This window comes from Mirounga angustirostris, unplaced genomic scaffold (assembly GCF_029215605.1).
Source record: "Mirounga angustirostris isolate CCGP_5_RB_7025 unplaced genomic scaffold, mMirAng1.0.hap1 SCAF_15, whole genome shotgun sequence".
Classification (NCBI taxonomy): domain Eukaryota; kingdom Metazoa; phylum Chordata; class Mammalia; order Carnivora; family Phocidae; genus Mirounga; species Mirounga angustirostris.
The window spans coordinates 62397331-62417195 of NW_026991723.1; the positions used below are offsets into that span (position 1 = coordinate 62397331).

At 41.5% G+C, this 19865-nt stretch overlaps 1 long non-coding RNA gene across 1 annotated transcript in view; it reads left to right on the plus strand.

Moving 5' to 3' along the window:
• The window catches only part of LOC123849835 (uncharacterized), a 110280-nt gene that overhangs the window by 56394 nt on the left and 34021 nt on the right, over window positions 1-19865 (plus strand). The window contains exon 8 of the long non-coding RNA XR_010407926.1: window positions 2922-3024. This is a non-coding gene — a long non-coding RNA (uncharacterized LOC123849835). The remainder of the gene's footprint in view (window positions 1-2921; window positions 3025-19865) is intronic.

A 19865-nucleotide genomic window follows, 5' to 3' on the forward strand; every position in this document is an offset into this window, starting at 1 on the left:
AAAGAGTAGGGTGAGGATCAATACAAATGCCCAGTAATGTCACTAACGATAGTTGATACTTCTTTCATAACTCCCTCGTGACCCAGCTGCACACCAGAAATAAAAGGCAAGGGTTGAAATCAGCCATAGATGAAAGAGTTGAAGAATCTGGGGGTGACTAGGCTGTAAAAGAAAGAAGACAGGAGAGCTTCTGTTGGAGCTCTGAAATGCTATCAAGAGGAAGAAGGGATTGGGTTGGCTGTGTGTGGCCCCGGAGGCTACAGCCAGGAGACTTGTGAGAAACTGAGGGAAGGTAGATTTTTATCTGTGCTGCAGAAGACCTTCCAATGATGAGAGCTTCCACTTCTCTGCTCTATTGGAGGGGACTGAAATGTTAGCAGGAGGTCTTGATGAAGATCACCTTTCCGGCTCTATGATTCTGGGGTTCACAAAAGTTAGCAACAGTGAGCCAGAATGTGCTATTTCAGATCTGTACATTGGGGAATCCTATTTGAATCAGAATCTCAGATTCTCAGCTCCAGCTGGAGTGACCTTGGGTAAGTTGCTTAGAATCTCTATCTACTACAAAGAATTGTGAGACTTGAACAGCGTATGAATAATGCCTGACATATACCAAGCACTGTGTAAAATGCCCAGTTAAAAAAAGCAACAACCAAAAAACCCCTAAACAGCTACATAAATAACATGGTTTCACCTGGGCTGGGCTTTTTCTGAGGTCTGGGCCTTTTTTGATGAAGTCACAAACACCTATGGGAGAAAAGAGTGGACTATCCCCAAAGTTTAGTGGTGTTGAAGAGGTAAGTAGCCTGACCCCTGGTGGATTCCTCAGAAGGAGGGTGCATATTTCACGACCTTTCACTACCTGGGTGGATGTCTGAACCATCATGACCTCCTTTTGAAGGGCCATTTTGGCCTGCAGGACACAGAAAAGTAAGACTTATCTGCAGGAAATAGCAGTGCTAGACAGATGGTAGGATACCTGGTATGGATGGTGGGGAACACTGGATGGATGGTGAGGGACACTGAGTGGATGGTGGGGGACAGTAGGTAGATGGTGGGGGACACTGGATGGATGGGGGCTCACTGGATGGAGGTGGGGGACACTGAATGGATGGATGGTAGGGAACACTACATGGATGGTGGGGGACACCTGGACAGATGGTGGGAGATTAATTCCAGGGTCCATGAAAGAGAGCCCGGCGGCGGGGCGGGGGGGGGGGGGTCTTCCCTATTCAACAAGAGTATCTAAATGTATAAGTCCTTGGAGTTTTCATACAATCTAGGGGAGGGGAGGGTGCCATGAGGATAAGATCTTGGACTTTCTGCTTTTGGTGGAAGGGGCCATGAACCAGATCTGATTTAATGTGCAGAATAAATAACTTCCTTGCATCCCTAGTGAGTGGATCATCCCTGCTTTTCCCTGGCACTTTCCCACGTTGGTGCCCAGTCCTCCGTGCCTTCTTCACTCAAGCTGGAGTCTCTTAGAACACTCCCTTCAGACTGCAGGCATCTACCTTGGGGCTACATTTCTGTATTATTTTTCCCTTTGTGTTTTCAGTATTAGAGAGGGTTATGAAAACATCAGGGAGGAAATTTCTTGGTTGTAATACTGACTGCTCATCCTTACATAGTTCAAAAAAGTAAACTGAGCAAAGCACTTTACCTACTGTCTTTTTGAAATGCAGAGGTCAGAATCTGTAAGATTCTTTCTCGTTCAAAAGTCCTGCGATCTTTGATAGAGTTGGGAAGTTCTATTTGGTCATATTCGCAGTCACGGTGACAAAACCAGAACGGCTGTGATCCATTTGGGTATTTCCATTTGTGTGGCTGCCACTCCCATGCCAACGCTGACCATAGGAAGAGGGTGTGTTGGCCTGGGAAGGACACAGGCTCCATTCTCATACTCAGAAGCACCTCTGGAGAGGCTGGTTTCTAACCTCAAAGTGCTTTAAGACATAAGTTCAAGGTCAGCCCTTACCTCTCAATTTCCACCTTCTTGGAAGATTTATTCAAAGCCAAACACTAAAACATTTTGACTTAAGAAGTAATCATCAACAGCATAATCACTCTAAAAATACTCCTATGGTCCCTTCCATTTTCTTCCAGGATCCTCACCATCTTTCTAGTAATCCCTTGTGTGATTAATTGAGACCAGGTGTAAATGGTGCCCCTCACTGTTGCTGTGAATAGAGATTCTTGAATACACTTAATGGCGGTCTTAGTAGAAGCTATTGCTCTTGGATCTAGGCTCCTACAATGCTGTTTTGTTCACACCAGTGAGAGGTCAGGATTTCATCCTCGCTCCTATTGCTCTGGAAGGATCCTGAAAGTATCTTTTTGGGGTACCTTATTTCCCAGCTATGAACACAATGAATCCAGGGGAATTGTCAATCCAGTGATCCATTTCTTTGGGACTCTACTTGCATGATTTTCCATATTGAATGATGTTCTACCAGCCCGATAAACATACAGGCAAGGTTGAATCATCTTTTCTTTCCCCTTGGATCAGGACTCCAGGGAAACAGGTGCAGGAAGCAGGTGGGAACTCTGGTGAGCAGGCTGCTTCTGCCATGCTTCTGCTGTTCAGCGGCCCCACAGGGGATGTGGGTGGAAGGAGTGAGGGGGCTCTTCGGCTGACTTGGGGTTCACCTCTGTAATATATAGCAGATCTGCTCAGAAGGGGTGTGGTGTGGGGGTGCCCCAGAGCGGTTCTCCCAGAAGCCCTTTCAATCAAGACTGGTTTCCATGGCAGCGGTTGCAAGAGTTTCGAGGGGGGAACCATGTCGCTCTGGAGGTTTGTTTAGAGATCCAGGCCACACGGCTTGGCCATGAAGGAAGAGAACTAATTAGGTCTCTGAAGAGGGCCATTTTGCTCTCCTGACTAGAGGGAATGAGGAGAGTATCTCTTTGACCTCTTTCAGAGAACTGAAGAGTTTCCAGTTTGGCTGAGAGAAATGACAGAAAAGAAAGTAAAAAATGAAGATGCTTCCAAAGAGATGAACAGGCATCAAAGTTTAGAGAGGGGTAAGTGGAAGAAAGTGACATTTTAAAATTTACATATGCATTCCTCATCTTCCTCCACAACAGTCTTTGAAGCAATTTGCAGGATGCATGATCCAGAAGGGTAGGAACTCAATGACGGGATTTGGGTTTAAAAAGACCTTCGGGAATATTTTGGTTAAAGGTGGCAGCACCTTTAGCATTCTTAATTCCCCTCCCTTCCTAGACACCCACTGAAAATAAGTGAGAAAAAAAAATAAGGAGGGGGAGAAAAAGTCTGTCATTTTATATAAAACAAGGAAAAAGCCACAAATTGTGAAGCATTTCTACCAAATACTGTGAAATCTAGAGGAAAATAAGAGAGGATTGGTGACCACGTCAGGGCTTGACCAAGAAAAAGACTTCCTAAATGTGAGGGTTCCCAGCCTGAAAGGAACTTTTGATTAGAATGGCGAGGCCTGGGCTGGGTGGGTCACCAGATTAATAGGAATGAATGTCCCTGTAGAGGACCATCTGCTTCCCTGAGACCGACTGCAAAATCAGTGCTGAAGGCAGAAATCACAGGCTCCATCGAATCCACTGTCCGAGACCGAGTGCTGGTGCGGGGCAAATGGCCGATGTGAGGTGCGGGGGAAAGAGACTGAGGAGACCACATTTGCTATTTGCCAGAGAGCCTATGACTTACAGGGCTTTGCTGTGAACGGCATGGGCCAAAAATCCGAAGGGAAAGAAGCATCCAAATGCAAAGAAAACCATAGATTTGATGAAGTGGGGTTTTGAGACAAGAAACCCAAACCAAAGTTTCAGACCTCCCCAGCTCACTTCCCTGAGCCCTTCCCCAAAGGAAACTCCAATAAACAGCTGATCTCAAGAAAAGTCAGAAAGGAACGCAAAAGAACCCACAGATAACTTACATATAGATCCTGCAAAGAAAGAAGACATATGACTAATAAGAGGGAAAAGCATAAAAGACATCTTGATTATGTTGGAAATAGCCAAGATTATTCACTCTGGTGTGTCTGGTGATGCCAAATTAAAGTATTATTTCTGTTGTGAAAAAAATAGACTTGGTCGTGGACTTGAGTTAGCCAAGTAAATATTTTCTTGGCAGTGTACAACATCAGCGCAAAATGCCTATTTATGCATAGACTGTAATTATAGCATTCAATTAACATTCTTAAGTGATTCTTATTTCTGGCCTGGTGGTGGTTGGGACTTGGGAGATAGGAGTTCTGCCTGGCATCCTTGCCTGGAAACCACTGACTGATATTTGAGTTTGGAGATTTGATGTGGACATAGTAGCAGAGAGGAGAGAGGGGAAGTATGAGCTGCACCGAGTTCACATCTCAATGTGTTGCAACTTGTTGTCCAATCTTTGGAGTGAAATGGATCTTACTAAGGTAAAAAAAAAAAAAAAAAGGCCCAGTTTCCAATCCAACAGACACTTTTCAATATTAGTTTACTTGACTTATTTCTAGGGTATGCAGGGTTTTGACCATCCTTTTCTTTTCCGGAGGATCAGAAAGGCAAGCATGGAAGGAAAATATATGTGGAGACTATATTGCGCCTCTCCCATGCACAGGAGGACAGTGGTTATTGCGTGCCTACTATGAGCAAGAAGGCTACCCTGCCTCACTCGACCTTTGTGATGAGCCGGCAAGGCGAGGATCCTATTTTTCACCAGCTTCTAATGCAGGCCGTACCTGGCCCCAGGAAGTGGCAGAGTCTTGAGTCTTCTCTGGGATTCAGAACAGTTACCCTTGGGAGGCTATTTGCCCAGTGGGTGCTGGGGACACTGAGATGAATTCAATAGGTCCTTATCTTCCATGAGTCACAGTCTTTTGTGGGATGCAGAGTAAACTGAGCTGTGACAAATGGCAGGGAAGCTTCTCTGGGTCTCCACAAATAGGACTGAGAAGCAAAACAGTCACACTAGTATTGATACTCATGGAGCATCAGTTTCACCATCTGTAATAATTCCTCCATCATTCTTATCTGTGTAACTGAGCCTGCCACACACGGTATAACACTCTGTAAGTTTAAATGCAATCATGATTTTTCAGTTATTCCTGTTCCAAATCCAACACTTCTTCCCCTAGTCAACAATGGCCTCTTACAGAAGAGCAAATAAGCAGAGAAAGACAGATTTAAATTTCACTGTAGAACATCTTAAAATTTGCCAATTTCATTCTTTCTCTGTCTTTGGCCATGCCATCTCATCCCATGGTTTTGCACACATTCCTTCGGTCTGAAACTCCCTTTCTTGTTATTTCTTCAACTGACTTATTCTTCAACACTCAGCTTGGCTCTCACCTCTGCCCCTGCCTCTGGTCTTCGTGTCCCTCCTATGACACACCTCTCTCATGGTGTACCTTCAACCCAGATTACAACCATCTGGACATCTGTCTTCCTTATAGACTGTGAGCTCCTGAGGACAGGAGCTGTTTTATTTCTCTTTACCTAGCCCCTAGTTACATAGTAAACCTGATTAAATGTTTGTTGAAAGATTATCTGGAAGCAGCATCCATAAAATATTGGAGGAAAATTCGTTTTTTAACCACTTGGCAATGAGTTATTGTGTACTCAAAAGAGAGAGAGAGAAAGAGAGAGAAAAAAGTTCTAAAATTAGATAAACCCTCATGATTCATTAATTTAAACCATTTTTTCCCCTGAGAACTCCTCTGTCTGGCATTGTTCCAGGCTCTCGATACAAAGGTGAGTAAGAGAGTTTCTGCACCCACACCGACTGAGTATGATGTCAGAGCTCCACATCAGGTATTCGGAGGGTGGAGCCGTGGATGTTTCACAGGGGCTGTGGGGTGCTGGGATTGTCCTCTGACACCTGACACCTGTACCTCTCCTCTAATGCTGGTATTATAAGCAGCTGGTCTAGTGATCAGATATGGAAGCACAGAGCTGTTGGATTTGGGCCCCCGCAGCAGGTGTAGAAATAGATGTGGAAAGAACAGCAACTGTCCAGGGGGCAAGAGACCAGGTTCTTGCGTGAAGTTTCCATCAAAGGTTGCATGACCTCGGGCAACTTGCTCCCTCTCCTTTGAGAGAGAGCTTTCAAACTTTTGTTAAGTTTCTGCTCACACAAAAAAAGAGTGGGATGAGATAATCTCTAAGATTCCTTCCAGAAAGCTTGGATCTATGACAGCTTGAAGCAGGCTCTGAAATCCATCAGCAGGAGCACCTTGATTGGGAAGATACCCCACAGCCCACAAATTGGGTCTTCCCTCTTCCCAGCTGTGTGATTGGCGTCTCACCAATATGGTCGCAGCATCTGGTTTAGAGAACCAGCGCATTGACTCGCAACTGTGAGAGCCTTACTGTCCCTGGGTTAAAGCCATCTTAAAGTCTAAATGAAAGTCCATGAACTAGATCAACCAAGTGACCTCAGAAAGGAGGGAGTGGAATTCTGAGCACAGGGAGGTGAGTCTGTTTGTTTTCTAATTCTAATTAGAGAAAGGAAAAGAGTGTCAGGAGTCTTTAGTGATTCACATCTTAATAGCCTGGTTATAATTTATTAATCCCTTTCATCAAATTTTCAGCATCTCTTTCCCCAGGAGTCTAAGACTGACTCAAATGTATTTATTGTTTCTAGGTGGGGTGTCATTAAATATTTGGCATCTCATAAAGCTGGTTGGGAAACTGGATTATATATTATGTGAAGGCACAATTTCTGAAGGGAAAGGCATGAACTGATGAAACATTTTTTTAGGCAGAATGAGTGATATATGCAGATACACATATGTTTATTTTTTAAAATATTAATGACTTCATATTTATCTCCAATACTTACAATGCAGGTCTGGCATTTCACTTTTTTCCTATACTTTCCTTTCACCAGCAAACTCAGTGGTTTTCCTTAAAGTGGAATATCAGCTGAATAGTAAATGTGTCATGCTTTTTAGAAATTTGATATATGTATATGTTGTAAAATGATTACCACAATAAAGTTAGTTAACACATCCATCATCTTGGGTAGTTACCATTTGTGTGTGTGTGTGTGTGTGTGTGTGTGTGTGGTGAGAACATTTAGTACTCCCCAAATTTAATTCTCAGTAAATTTCAAGTATGCAATACAGTGTTGTTACCTCTAGACACCACGCTGTACATTAGGTCTTCAGAACTTATTTATCTTATAACTGAGAGTTTGTACCTGTTGACCAATATCTCCCCATTTCCCCCACCCCCCAGCCCCTGGTAATTACCATTCTACTTTCTGATTCTATGAGTTCAACTTTTTTAGATTCCACATATAAGTGAGGTCATACAGTATTTATCTTTCTCTGTCTGACTTATTTCACTTAGCATAATGCCCTCAAGTATCATCCACGTTGTCACAAATGGTAGGATTTCCTTTTTTTGATGATTGAATAGTATTCCATTATATGTGCAGATATATACATAGATACCATAGATACCACAAAGATACACATACATCTATATATACCATATATACATCTATCTATATACATACATACAGAGATGTATATGTATATATGTTCATCTATAGACCTAAAAATCTCTATATGTACATTATCTATCTCTATCTATATGTGTGTGTATGTGTATATCTCACATCTTCTTTATCCATTCATCTGCTCATAGACACTTAGGTTGTTTCCACATCTTGGCTATTGTAAATGATGCTGTGATGAACATGAGAGTGTAGATAATCTCTTTGAGATAGTGGTTTTTATTTATTTTATATATATTCCCAGAAGTGGGATTACTGGCTCATGACAGTTCTATTTTTAATTTCTACAGGAACCTCCATACTGTTTCCCATAGGGGCTGTTCCAGTTCACATAAGCACCAATAGTGTATAAGGGTTCTCTGTTCTCCCCATTCTTGCTTACACTTATTATCTCTTGTTCTCTTTGATAATAGCCATTCTAACAGGTCTTAGGTGATATCTCATTGTGGTTTTGATTTTCATTTCTCTGATGTTAGTGATATTGAGCATCTTTCACGTACCTGTTGGGCATTTGGATGTCTTCTTGGAGAAATATCCCTTCAGTTCCTTTGCCCATTAAAAAACAGGATTATTTGTTTTTTTTGCTATTGACTTGTATGAATTCCTTATATATTTTGGATATTAAATATATCAGAAATTGGGTTTACAAATCTTTTGTCCCATTCTGTGGGGTTGCCCTTTCATTCTGTTGATTTTTCCAGTGCTGTGCAGAAGCTTTTTAGTTTCATGTAGTCTCACTTGTTTACTCTTGCTTTTCTTGTTTGTGCTTTTGGGATTGTATCTTAAAAAATCATTGCCAAGACCATTGTCAAGGAATTTTTCCCATTCGTTTTTTTTTCTAAGAGTTTCATGGTGTCTTACATTTAAGTCTTTAATCCATTTTGAGTTAATTTTTGTGAATGATGTAAGAAAGGGGTCCAATTTCATTCTTTTGCATGTGAATATCCAATTTTACCAATAGCATTCACAGAAGAGAGTATTCTTTCCCTATTGTGTATTTTTGGTGCTCTTGTCAAATATTGTGAGCCATATTGCATGGGTTTATTTCAGGGCTCCTGATTCTGTCCCGTTGGTGTGTGTCTGCTTTTATGTCAGTACCATACTACTTTGATTACTGTAGCTTTGTAATAAAATTAAAATCAGAAAGTGTGATGCCTCTGGTTTTATTCTTCTTTCTCAAGATTATTTTGGCTATTTTGGGTCTTCTGTGGTTCCACATGAATTTTAGGATTGTTTTTTCTGTTTCTATGAAAAATGCCATTGAAATATTTATAGGCTTTGCTTTGAATCTATAGATCACTTTGGGTAGTATAGACATTTTAACAATATTAATTCTCCCAATCCATGAGCGTGGGATATCTTTCCATTTGTTTGTGTCTTTTTGACTTTTTTTTCCCCATAATTGTCTTACAGTTTTCAGCGTATAGATCTTTCACTTTCTTGGTTAAGTTTATTCATAAGTATTTTATTGTTTTTGATGCTATTGTAAATGGGATAGTTTTCTTTATTTCTTTTTCAGATAGTTCATTGTTAGTGTATAGAAATGAAACTGATTTTTGTATATTGCTTTTGAGTCCTGCAACTTTACTGATTTTTTTTATTAACTTGAACTATTTTTTGGTGGAGTCTTTAGGGTTTCCTATATGTAAGATCATGTCATTTGCAACCAGATGATTTTATTTCTTCCTTTCTGATTTGGATGCCTTTTATTTACTTTTGTTTAATTGCTCTGGCTAGAACTCCTAGTACTATGTTGAATAGATGTGGTGACAATGGGCACCCTTGTCTTGTTCCTGATCCTAGAAGAAAAGCTTTCAGTTTTCACAATTGGAGTATGATGTTAGCTATGGCTTTTCATATGTTTTCATATATGGCTTTTGTTATGTTGAGGTACATTACTTCTAGACCTAACTTGTTGAAAGTTTTTAATCACAAAATGATGATGAATTTTGTCAAATTCTTTTTATGCATCTTTTGAGATGATCATATGAATTTTATTCATTATTCTGTTAATGTGGTGTATCACATTTATTGTTGTGTGTATGTTGAACTATCCTTGCATCCCAAGAATTAATTCTATTTGATCATGATTCTTTTAATGTGCTGTTGAATTCAGTTTGCTAGAATTTTTTGAGAATTTTTGCATCGTGTTCATCCAGGATATTGGTCTGCTGTTCTTTTCTTGCAGAGCTCTTATATGGCTTTGATGTCAGAGTGATGCTGGCCTCGAAATAAGAGTTTTAAAGTGTTCTCTCCTCTTCAATTTTGGAAGAGTTTGAAGAGGATTGGCATTAATTCTTCTTTAAATGTTTGGTAGAATTCACCAGTGAAACTGTGTGGTCCTGGGCTGCTTTTTTTTTTTTTTTAGTTAGAATGTTTTGCTTACTTATTCAGTCTCTTTACTTGATAATCACCTGTTCAGATTTTCTATTTCTTCATGATTCAGTCTTGGTAAGTTGTATGTTTCTAGGAATTTAAACATTTCTTCTAGATTATCTAATTTGTTGATGTATAATTGCTCATACTGGTCTCTTACGATATTTTGTATTTTTGTGATATCTGTTGTATCATCTCCTCTGTCATTTATAATTCTATTTATCTGAGTCATCTTTCTTTTTCTTGGTTAGTATAGCTAAGGGTTTGTTGATTTTGTTTGTCTTTTCAAAAAACAAACTCTTAGTTTCATTGACCTTTTCTATTCTCTATTTCTCTTATTTTTGTTCTAATCTGCATTATTTCCTTACTTCTACCAACTTTGGGTTTGATTTTTTTTTTCCCAGTTCCTTTGGTGTGTAAAGTTAGGCTTTTTATTTGAGATCTTTCTTTTTTCTTAATGCAGTTGTTTACAGCTATAAATCTTCAGTTCTGTCAATATGTGCTTTATATATTTAGGTGCTTTTTAAATTCTTTTACCTTCCTGATGAATTCACCCCTTTGTCATTATATAATGACTTTTTTTGGTCTCTTGTGATCATTTCTGACTTCAAGTCTATTTTGTTTGATATTGAGTATCAATAGCCACCCCTGCTCTCTTTTGGTTGCCATTGGCTGGAATATCTTTTCTATTCCTTCACTTTCAGCCTATGTGTGTCCTTAAAGCTAAAGTGAGTTTCTTATAGGCAACATATTGTTGGATCTGGTTTTTTATTCATTCAGCCATTCTGTGTCTTCTGATTGGAGAATAAGTCCGTTTAAGCTAAAATAATTATTGATAGGTATGGACTTCCTACTGCCATTTTCTTCATTGTTTTCTGACTGTTTTATAGTTTCTTTCTTCCTCTCTTGCTGTTTTCCTCTGTGATTTGAGGATTTTTTTGTGGTGGTTTCCTCTGATTTCTTTCTCTTAATCTTTAATGTATCTACTACAAATTTCTCCTTTGTGGTTACCATGAGACTTACATAAAATATCTTATAGTTGTAACATCCTGTTTTGAGTTAATAACAACTTACCTTCGATTGCATACAAAACTATACTTTTATTTCTCTTGGTCTTCAGTTACTTCAGTTACTTCTCTGTTTCCCTCACATCTTAGGTTCTTGGTGTTACAATTTACATCTTATTTACATTGTGTCTCTAATAACAAATTATTGTAGTTATAGTTATTTTTAATATGTTTACATTGTGGTTTGAAAGTTTGAAAGTGATTTATGTATCTCCATTACAATATTAGAGAATTCTGACTTTGTTTATATATTTACCTTTACTGGTAACAAATATTAAAAAAGGCATTCATATATTGTTAGTGTCCTTTCATTTTACCTTGAAGAATTCCCTTTAGTTCATCTTATAAGACTGGTCTAGTGATGATGAACTCCCTTAGCTTTTGTTTGTCATATTTTTATTCATTCTGTTCTTTTCATTTACAATGCACCAAAATATGTGGCAACATTATTAAGGGTCTATCATTATCACAGAGCAGGAAAGGACCTCAGGAGTCATTTTAAAGATCTGTAAAGATTGGAGCCTGGAGTGGTGAAGTGACTCAAAACCATAATTCTAAAGATGGAAAGGGACCTAACAGAGTTATCTTCTTTTGAGACTGTAAACTCCTCTACAGCATTTCCACTAAAAGTTGACTGTTCTTGGCTAGTTCCCCTCCAGAGACAGAGAGCTGACAAGCTTCAGAGGTAGACTTCCTGTCATGGAGAGCTTGACCATTAGAAAGTTCCTCTTCAGGGGTGCCTGGGTGGTTCAGTCATTAAGCATCTGCCTTCTGCTCAGGTCATGATCCCAGGGTCCTGGGATTGAGCCCTGCATCAGGCTCCCTGCTGGAGCGGGAAGACTGCTTCTCCCTCTCCCACTCGCCCTGCTTGTGTTCCTGCTCCCACTATCTCTTTCTCTGTGTCAAATAAATAAATAAAATCTTAAAAAAAAAAAAAAGAAAGTTCCTCTTCAGTCAGCTGAAATATTCCTCCCTCTACCTTCTCCTCTGTGGTCTTTAGTCTGTCCTGAAAACATCCCTTGCCCTTAGTGAACAACGGCAGAGCAGGATGCTGGGCGAACCTAGAGTAGGAAGAATCCTGACAGGGACAGCCAAGCCTGACACAAATTCCAGCAACCCCAGGTACATCTACCCTGGTTGGGATAGTTCTCTGGATACAGTGAAACATTAACTATTCATAAGGCTTGTCCTGATTAGGAAAAGGAATACCTTTACATGGTCTAGTTTGGCTTATTAGAATTCTCTAACAGATTTTAGTAATAAAGACTTAGGTAATAATGTCTTATTTTGGTACTTCTGAGCATATATGTCTCTTTTGGACTCCTTATGAGGAAGAAAGAGATTGGGAATTTAGACAGAATTTGGGGTATACCTGGTTCTCCTAGCCAAATCCCATTTTCATATCATCTCTCAAACTGATGATTTCTGAGAAGGTGAACATTGACATTGTACACCCTTTGGTTCACATAAATTATCCTTTTAATTCACAGAGTGCATCATTAGGCTCACACCACACAGCCGCAGACTCCTTTCCTGGCTGCCTGATCCCTCATTGGCCCCATCTCCTGACGTCGTCGATGACTTTGGGCCTTCCACTTTTGAGTTCCTCCCCTTCTTATAAAAGTAGAAACCCTTTAACATCTTTGACCCAACACTTATTTATAGAGTTCAGGACCTCGCCAGCACCCCCAGATTTCTTGTCTACCAAAGTTTTCCATAGAGAATAGGGTCTTCAACATCTTTATTGGCATATCTTGAAAGCATCCATGGTCATCACATGGCCTTTTTACTTTCTTACCAAGAGGCAGCTTATAAACCTAACTGACCCATATCTACAAATCCCATATGTACAGTTGTTCTTAATCATGTAAACCCCTTCCTTCTCAAAAGCTCTCTCATCCACACTGTCCTATTGTAATGGCAAGATGACTACTTTCGTAGAAGGAGCTAGGACACATAACCCCTGCTCAGCTTCTAGCCATCTTGAAGACAACTTGCTGGAGGGCCTCAAGGTTTCCCAGATGGTTGAATATACCACATGTGGAGTCTGTGAATATCTCACATCCAGCCCACTGAAGAGCAAGTATTTTGTGGGGAAGCTACCCTGGACCTCTAGAATATTTTTAAAGAAAGAAATAATGAAAACCTCTCAAAGTACAAATCCTAGGAAGCAAGGTGACTGACATAAAACTTTCCATTATGTTTGAAACTATTTATTTGAACAATAAGGTATAGGATCGAATTTGTGCTGAATTTCTTACTAATGGGTCTTTGGAAGAGATATTCACTGCCTGCTGTTGTCCAGATATTTTCTCAAGAGAATTACCGATCACCACAGTGCATATTACTTTGGCCAAAAATAAAATCAGATGAAGAAAAATTTGGTCTTCAAGTGACATTAGTCATTATTATAATAATAATGGTAATAGCTAACTATGTAAGAGCTAGTTGAGTTGTAGGTACTTATATACATTATCTTTAATCCTTACATCTCCAGGAAAATGTGTATTATTGGTAGTAGTGATAAGATGGCAGAAGGTTTTGCTGAGATTTCAAATCCATGAGTCCTTGATTGGCCACCTGTCTTGTCTGACACCAGTTCTGCTAGCTCCATGGGCAATGTACACATGGACAAAGCTAGTCAGGGGAAAACTGTTTATAACTATAGAGAAAGCTATGGTACTGAGTCTTCCACCTTGGGGAGAAAGGCTAGACCAGGTCTGGATCCTAAGGACCAACTCTGTGCTCCTGGATGGACTAAGGCCTACTTGAGAAAACATCCTAGCTCATTCTGAGAGCTATTATTGCCATGAGCAGAACCAAGGAAGGACACACCCAAGAGAAAAACATAAAGGGAAATAGAGTGTTTTCCTAAGATCCAGTGCAATAACCTTCAATCTCCCACCCTCCCATCCTTACGAGAGTAATGGTAGAAGAGAGCAGTTTCATAAGCTAGGGGAGTCCTTCTTAGCCAACTAGAGTAATAGACATAATCATTCCAAAAAGGAAAATGGATCCACTAGGGTATGCCATGAGGAAAGAAGAATTTTTAAAATTCTTTCTTCCTCCTATTGAAAGCTCATCTTGTTAGCACAGAAATGGCAAAGTACTGAGATGAGTAGAAATACTCTCAGCTCCTGAAGTATGGCCAACATCCCAAATCAATGATGGCCCTCATTCTTGCCAAACCTAAAATTTTTCTCAACATGATGCCCTAAGCAGTTATATTAGATGACTGGAATTGGCAAGTGTTTAAAATCCTTTACCGTCATTATCTTCGCACCCCAGCAGAGCACTGCCTATCACCCATGTCAGAAAACTCCTGCTTATGGGTAGAGTATGTGGGAGGTGCTTTAGCTTTCCTCCTTAGAAGTTGGAATCTGTAGCCAACATATCCCCATATTCTGATCTATTTTTTGACTCAGGGATGTGGCCTTGGGCCACAAAAATTGAGAGTATCAGAAAAGTCTTGCTCATGAGATGCCTGGGTGGCTCAGATGGTTAAGCATCTGCTTTTGGCTCAGGTCATGATCCCAGGGTTCTGGGATCGAGTCCCACATTGGGCTCCTTGCTCAGCAGGGAGCCTGCTTCTCCCTCTGCCTGCCCCTCTACCTGCTTGTACTCTTGCTCTCTCTCCTGCACTCTCTCTGGCAAATAAACAAATAAAACCTTTAATAAAAAAAAAAGAGAAAAGTCTTGCTCGACTCTTCATGAGGTCTCTTCTCCAATTCTTGCCTCTTCTCTTATGTTTAGACTTAAAGTCAATGAATGGGCAGCTCAGCCTATTTTCCTCATGGTTACCTGATACTTAGGCCACCGAATCTCACCTGTTCTAACTTCCATCTAGAAATATGCTTAGCCACTTTGTATAACCAAGTTCACCAGGCAGGTTTATACAACGTGCACCAGAGAATGAAGTAACTCCCACAAAAATAAAAAGAACATACAAACATTCTGGATAAATGCTAAAGCAGACAGGAAGTCAGGACAACAGGCATAAACTAGGACTTTGTTCAGTGAATCTGGATGTAAGGCCGCTTTAGTCAATAGTATCTGTAAGTACACAATAATAGTCCCATACCCACAGAATGTAGGAATCACAAGCATATCTTAGGATCAATATGACTTCACATTTACACCTCAGCCTAATATCTAGACTTGATGCAGTTTAAGTAACTCTCTGGTCCCATTAAGAAAATGACTTCCTCCCCCTCCCAAAATACCCTGGGATCTTTTTTAAAAAAATACATATGGCACGTGACACCCTTCCCCCATAGGGAGAATAGGGCTGCCCCAGAAATGGAGATAAGATGGAGCTAATTGTGGCCATTTAGATGCTCCTCAATCCCTAGAAGTGGGCTCTAGGGAGGAGTTTTTAAATTCCACTTAACTCCAGGTCTTTATCTCCTGGAAACTGGCATATGTGGTTGGCATTTGGCTTTGGGATTTGTCTGTATTTTCTAGATGCTGCAAGTGAGTCTTGGTGTAGCAATTTGTCTTGTTGACCCTTTGGAACATTAGAGAAGTGGAACACATTAGAGAGCTAGTATTGGATGGACCCGCTGGGGGGAAGTAGCTGCAGTAGAAGATGCCATCTGTAGCTATGGAAGAGGAGACCCAGGTTCCGTCCCAGCTCCTTCAGCTCCCATGGTGCCTACTGCTGGGATCAAGCGGAATAAGAGGAAAGAAGGTGCATGTGCATTCCTATGTTTATTGTAGCATTATTTACAGTAACCAAGTTATGGAAGCAGCCCAAGTGTCCATCAATAGATGAATGGATAAAGAAGATGTGGTGTATATATACTCAAGGGAATATTACTCAGCCATAAAAAAGAATGAAATCTTGCCATTTGCAACAACATGGGTGGAGCTAGAGAGTATTATGCTAAGTGAAATAAGTCAGTCAGAGAAAGGCAAATACCATATGATTTCACTCATATGTGGAATTTAAGAAACAAAACATATGAGCAAAGGAAAAAAAAAAGAGAGACAAACCAAGAAACAGACTTTTAACTACAGGGAACAAACTGATGTCTACCAGAGGGGAGGTGTGTGGGGAAATAGGGGAAATAGAGGTGGGGATTAAGAGTATGCTTATCATGATAAGCACCGAGTCATGTACAGAATTGTTGAATCACTATATTGTACACCTGAAACAAATATAACATTGTATGTTAACTATACTGGAATTAAAATAAAAAACTTGATTTTTAAAAAGCATACTAAAAAAAAGAAGATGCAAAGGGAGCTTCTGACATATTTGAGAATTTGAGAATTTTTTTTCTCTGTGGCAAATGGGGTACTGATGAAAATGGGAGGGTTTACACTACAATAACTTGACAGCGTGGTGGCAAATGCCGGTGTTTCTTGTGCAGTCACGGCTTGTTGCTCTTGGATGTCCATTATGTAGTCTTCAGCTTGTTAGCCTTGTGAATATGAGAGAACACAACTTTTCATCCTAGTGTAGAGAATGCGGGGCAGCATGAAAGAGGCATTTGTAAAGCCCTTGGGAGTGTGAACTCCCATCTCAGTGGGCTCATGAAGGAACGAGTGGGACATGGGAATAGTGGAAAGGATTAGAGATATAGCACTGCCAAGATACTACTAGGGCTTTTCTGATAATTCATGATTTTCTCTCTAGCTGGGGACATTACGCCTCTGGTGGGTCTGGTCATTGAGCGCACTGGACTAACTGGAGAGAAACAAAAAGGATGGCCTCTAGAGGGCGCAGTAGGTCTCACCTCTGGTGGAAATCAAGTCAAGGGCATGCTTGGATTATAGTTCTCCAGAGAGAGGCAGGTTGAAAAATTCTGGTGTCTGAGTAGCAGGTTCTGCTTAGACCCTCCTCCCTTTGCATCTTCTGTTTTGAGGATCCTACTTTGGGCCTTTTCATCTCCTAAATAAAGAGTGGCTAAGAAGCCAGCCACCATTTGCCCTTGAAAGGCCAGTGAAAAGTGAAGTGTGGCACGTGTAGTTAAAAAAAAAAAAAAAAAAAGCTTGGGTAGGTGGCTTATTCAGGCTGCCCTAAACTTCAGGGAGTGAACTTGTCCTGCTCCAGAATTAGGGCAGACCAAAGTGTACCTTATAGGGCAGTTAGCCTGCTTCTGACGGAGGATTTAAGCCAAATGGAATTTCTGGCTCACATATCATCCACCCCAAACTACCAAGACATTTATTAGGGTTTGGGGCCATAGTTCATAATGAAAAGGGGGAGAACGGGCGTCTGCCTGCCTGTGGACCTCACAGATCCAAGAAAGCAGCTACACCAGATCCAGGGTCAGTTGGTTGAGTGTCCAGCTCTTGATTTTGGTGCAGGTCATGATCTCATGGGACATGGGATCAAACACCGCATCAGGCTCCATGCTCAGTGGGGTGCCTGCTTGAGGATTCTCTCTCCCTCTCCCTCTGCCCCTTCGCTCTCTCTCTCTCAAAAAAGTCAAATAAATCTTTTTAAAAAATCTTAAAATAAGCAAACAACCAAACAGAAGCTCCAGAGGTCCTATCCTGCTTTCTTATAGACACAACCAACCATTACCATCTTCGGTGTACAGATGAGGCCATATGGCTTAGAAGTAGCAGAACCAGGCTTGACCCTTCCTTCCAACTCTTGTTCCCACTGCCCCCCTGGTGTGGGAGTCAAGACACACACCTTTCAGCCCTGCCTCTGCCACCTTCCGAGGGACATCAGGAAAGCTCGTGCTCTGCTCACTCTCTCCCTGAGTCTCAGTTCCCTCATCTGACAAATGTATGGCTCACACTAGGTCTTCTTCAAATCTGACATTTAATGATTTGCTACATTATTACAGCTCTTACTGTTTTGATTGAGGGACTTGGCATTTTAATCTTCTTCTTCTTCTTCAAAAAAAGCATCAAATCAGGAATTCAAGCCTGTAGCCAATGAACTTTCCGCCCCCGTTATGAGAAACAATCCCCAGAATCCCAAGGAAACCGAGGTCCAGGATTTCCCCCTGGGGAGGATTCTGCATGCGCATAACCTATTTTGCCTTGTAAAAAACAAAACTCTTGTGACGTCCTTCCCCCCAGTAAAGTCAATGACTTTCAACTTCCCTTCCCTTTCCTCATCTTCTCCGAGTCCAAGGCAAATTAAAGCAGGAGGAATTAATCTTCTCCCCAGATGTTTTGATCACAGAAGGGCCACATGTGTGCATACATTCCTGGATATTTTTAGATATTTACAGGCTCCAAAGTTCGAACTGCTTGTTCGCTCTGCGCTTTGTGACTGCTGCGAGGCGCTCTTGCCGGAACGTCAGACACAGGGCTGCAGGGACAGGGCCTGGCACAGGGAGGCCGGCAGGGCCCCTGCGCTCAGCCACACTCCCAGAAGCTGTGCGGAGCAATCCTTGCAGGCTGTAGCCTGCAGGTCCTGAGGCTTCTCCAGTCACCAGGAGGGAACAAAGCCCTGCCATTTAAGAATTATGGGTTCCACGGGCTCCCCCCCCGGAGTGTTCTGGCGGCACGTCCCCTGAAAACACCCCAAAACCCCAATAAAGAGGTAGCAAGTTAAAGAGGGCAGAAGGTCAGGAGATGTGCCTCTGGCTGGCTATAGGACCAGTTACTTTTCTTTACTGGGCCTTAGTCTCTCTATCTGCAGAATGGGTTACATCATACACTTGGCACAGAAGTCTGCAAACTATGGTCTGCAGGTTGGCTGCCTGTTTTTGTGAATATAGTTGTCCTGGGACAAAGTCAGTCCCATCTGTTCATGTATTATCTGTGGTCAAGCTGACTAGTTGCAACAGGAACCACATGGCCCACACATCTGAAATAGTTACTCTCTGGCCCTTTAAGAAATAGCTTGCTGACCCCTGATGAAACAGGCTGCATTCAGCACTCTGGGACAAAGTCATCTGACCGCCAGCAGCCCGGACTCTCCTTTCTCTGGGGGAGGGGCAATAGAAGTTAATGTCCCCAGGAGCAGCTAACAGCCAATGACAGTGGGAAGTTGGGGGTAGCTACCCCTGCTTCCTGACCTTGAAGGTGGGAAAATCCTGTAATGTGTTTCATATTGTCTCCTAGATGTCCCCAGTAGGATTACACCCCAGATACCCACACCAGTTGCCTCCTCATCACCATACCCTGTATCAGCTTCCTTCCTTTCCCGGTCCTCTCTCCACTCTCCCATGGGTGCTGCCTGCAATCCATTCCCCCAGAACCTCTAGCACTCAAATCTTTGACTCAGAGTTGGCTTCTCAGGGTATGCAGCCTAAGTCAAGATATAAGTCTTGTGCACCTTCTTTTTTTTTTTCTCCCTTGGCTGACACCTTACCATTGACTTCTGGGCTTAGATGAAATGCCACAAGGCAGGATGTGGGCTTTTTCCCAATGGCCACCATAGTGCTGGATGACTCACCCTGGAGTGGAAGGGGAGTTTGTTCTCCATGGGGTGGACCTTGACTATGGGAGGAAAACTGGCAGGCACATATCCCCTACTTTCTTCTTCCTTGGGCTTCTGGCAAGTGCGGCTTCTCTTTGCAAAACTTCCAGGGAAATTCTGTGTGCTGAGAAAGCATGACTGCCAAGAGACCTACTGTGTTTCTTTGGTGCCTTGTTGAGTACTTGCGTGGTGGATAAGCCATGCATCTTCCCTCCTGTCACTTCCTAGTTTTTTCCTAACCCTAACCACCCTGTGTTTGTGCTTCCCAAGTAAAGTCTCAGTACTGTGATCCTTGCCTCAGGCTCTGCTTTCCAGAGGTCCTGAGCCAAGGCATGGTATTGATTTAAATAGCTCTAAGGACTCTTTCAGTTCTGAAACACTAGACTTGTTCTAAATTCCATTCTTTACATACCTAGGGATGAAAAAAAATTGTGTGTCCACTGTACTGTACACAAAGCACCATTTAACTCCTATAGAGACTAGTTTCTGAGGTCAGGGGTCTTGCCAGGGGTCTTGGTGGTTACAATTCAAATCAGACCAA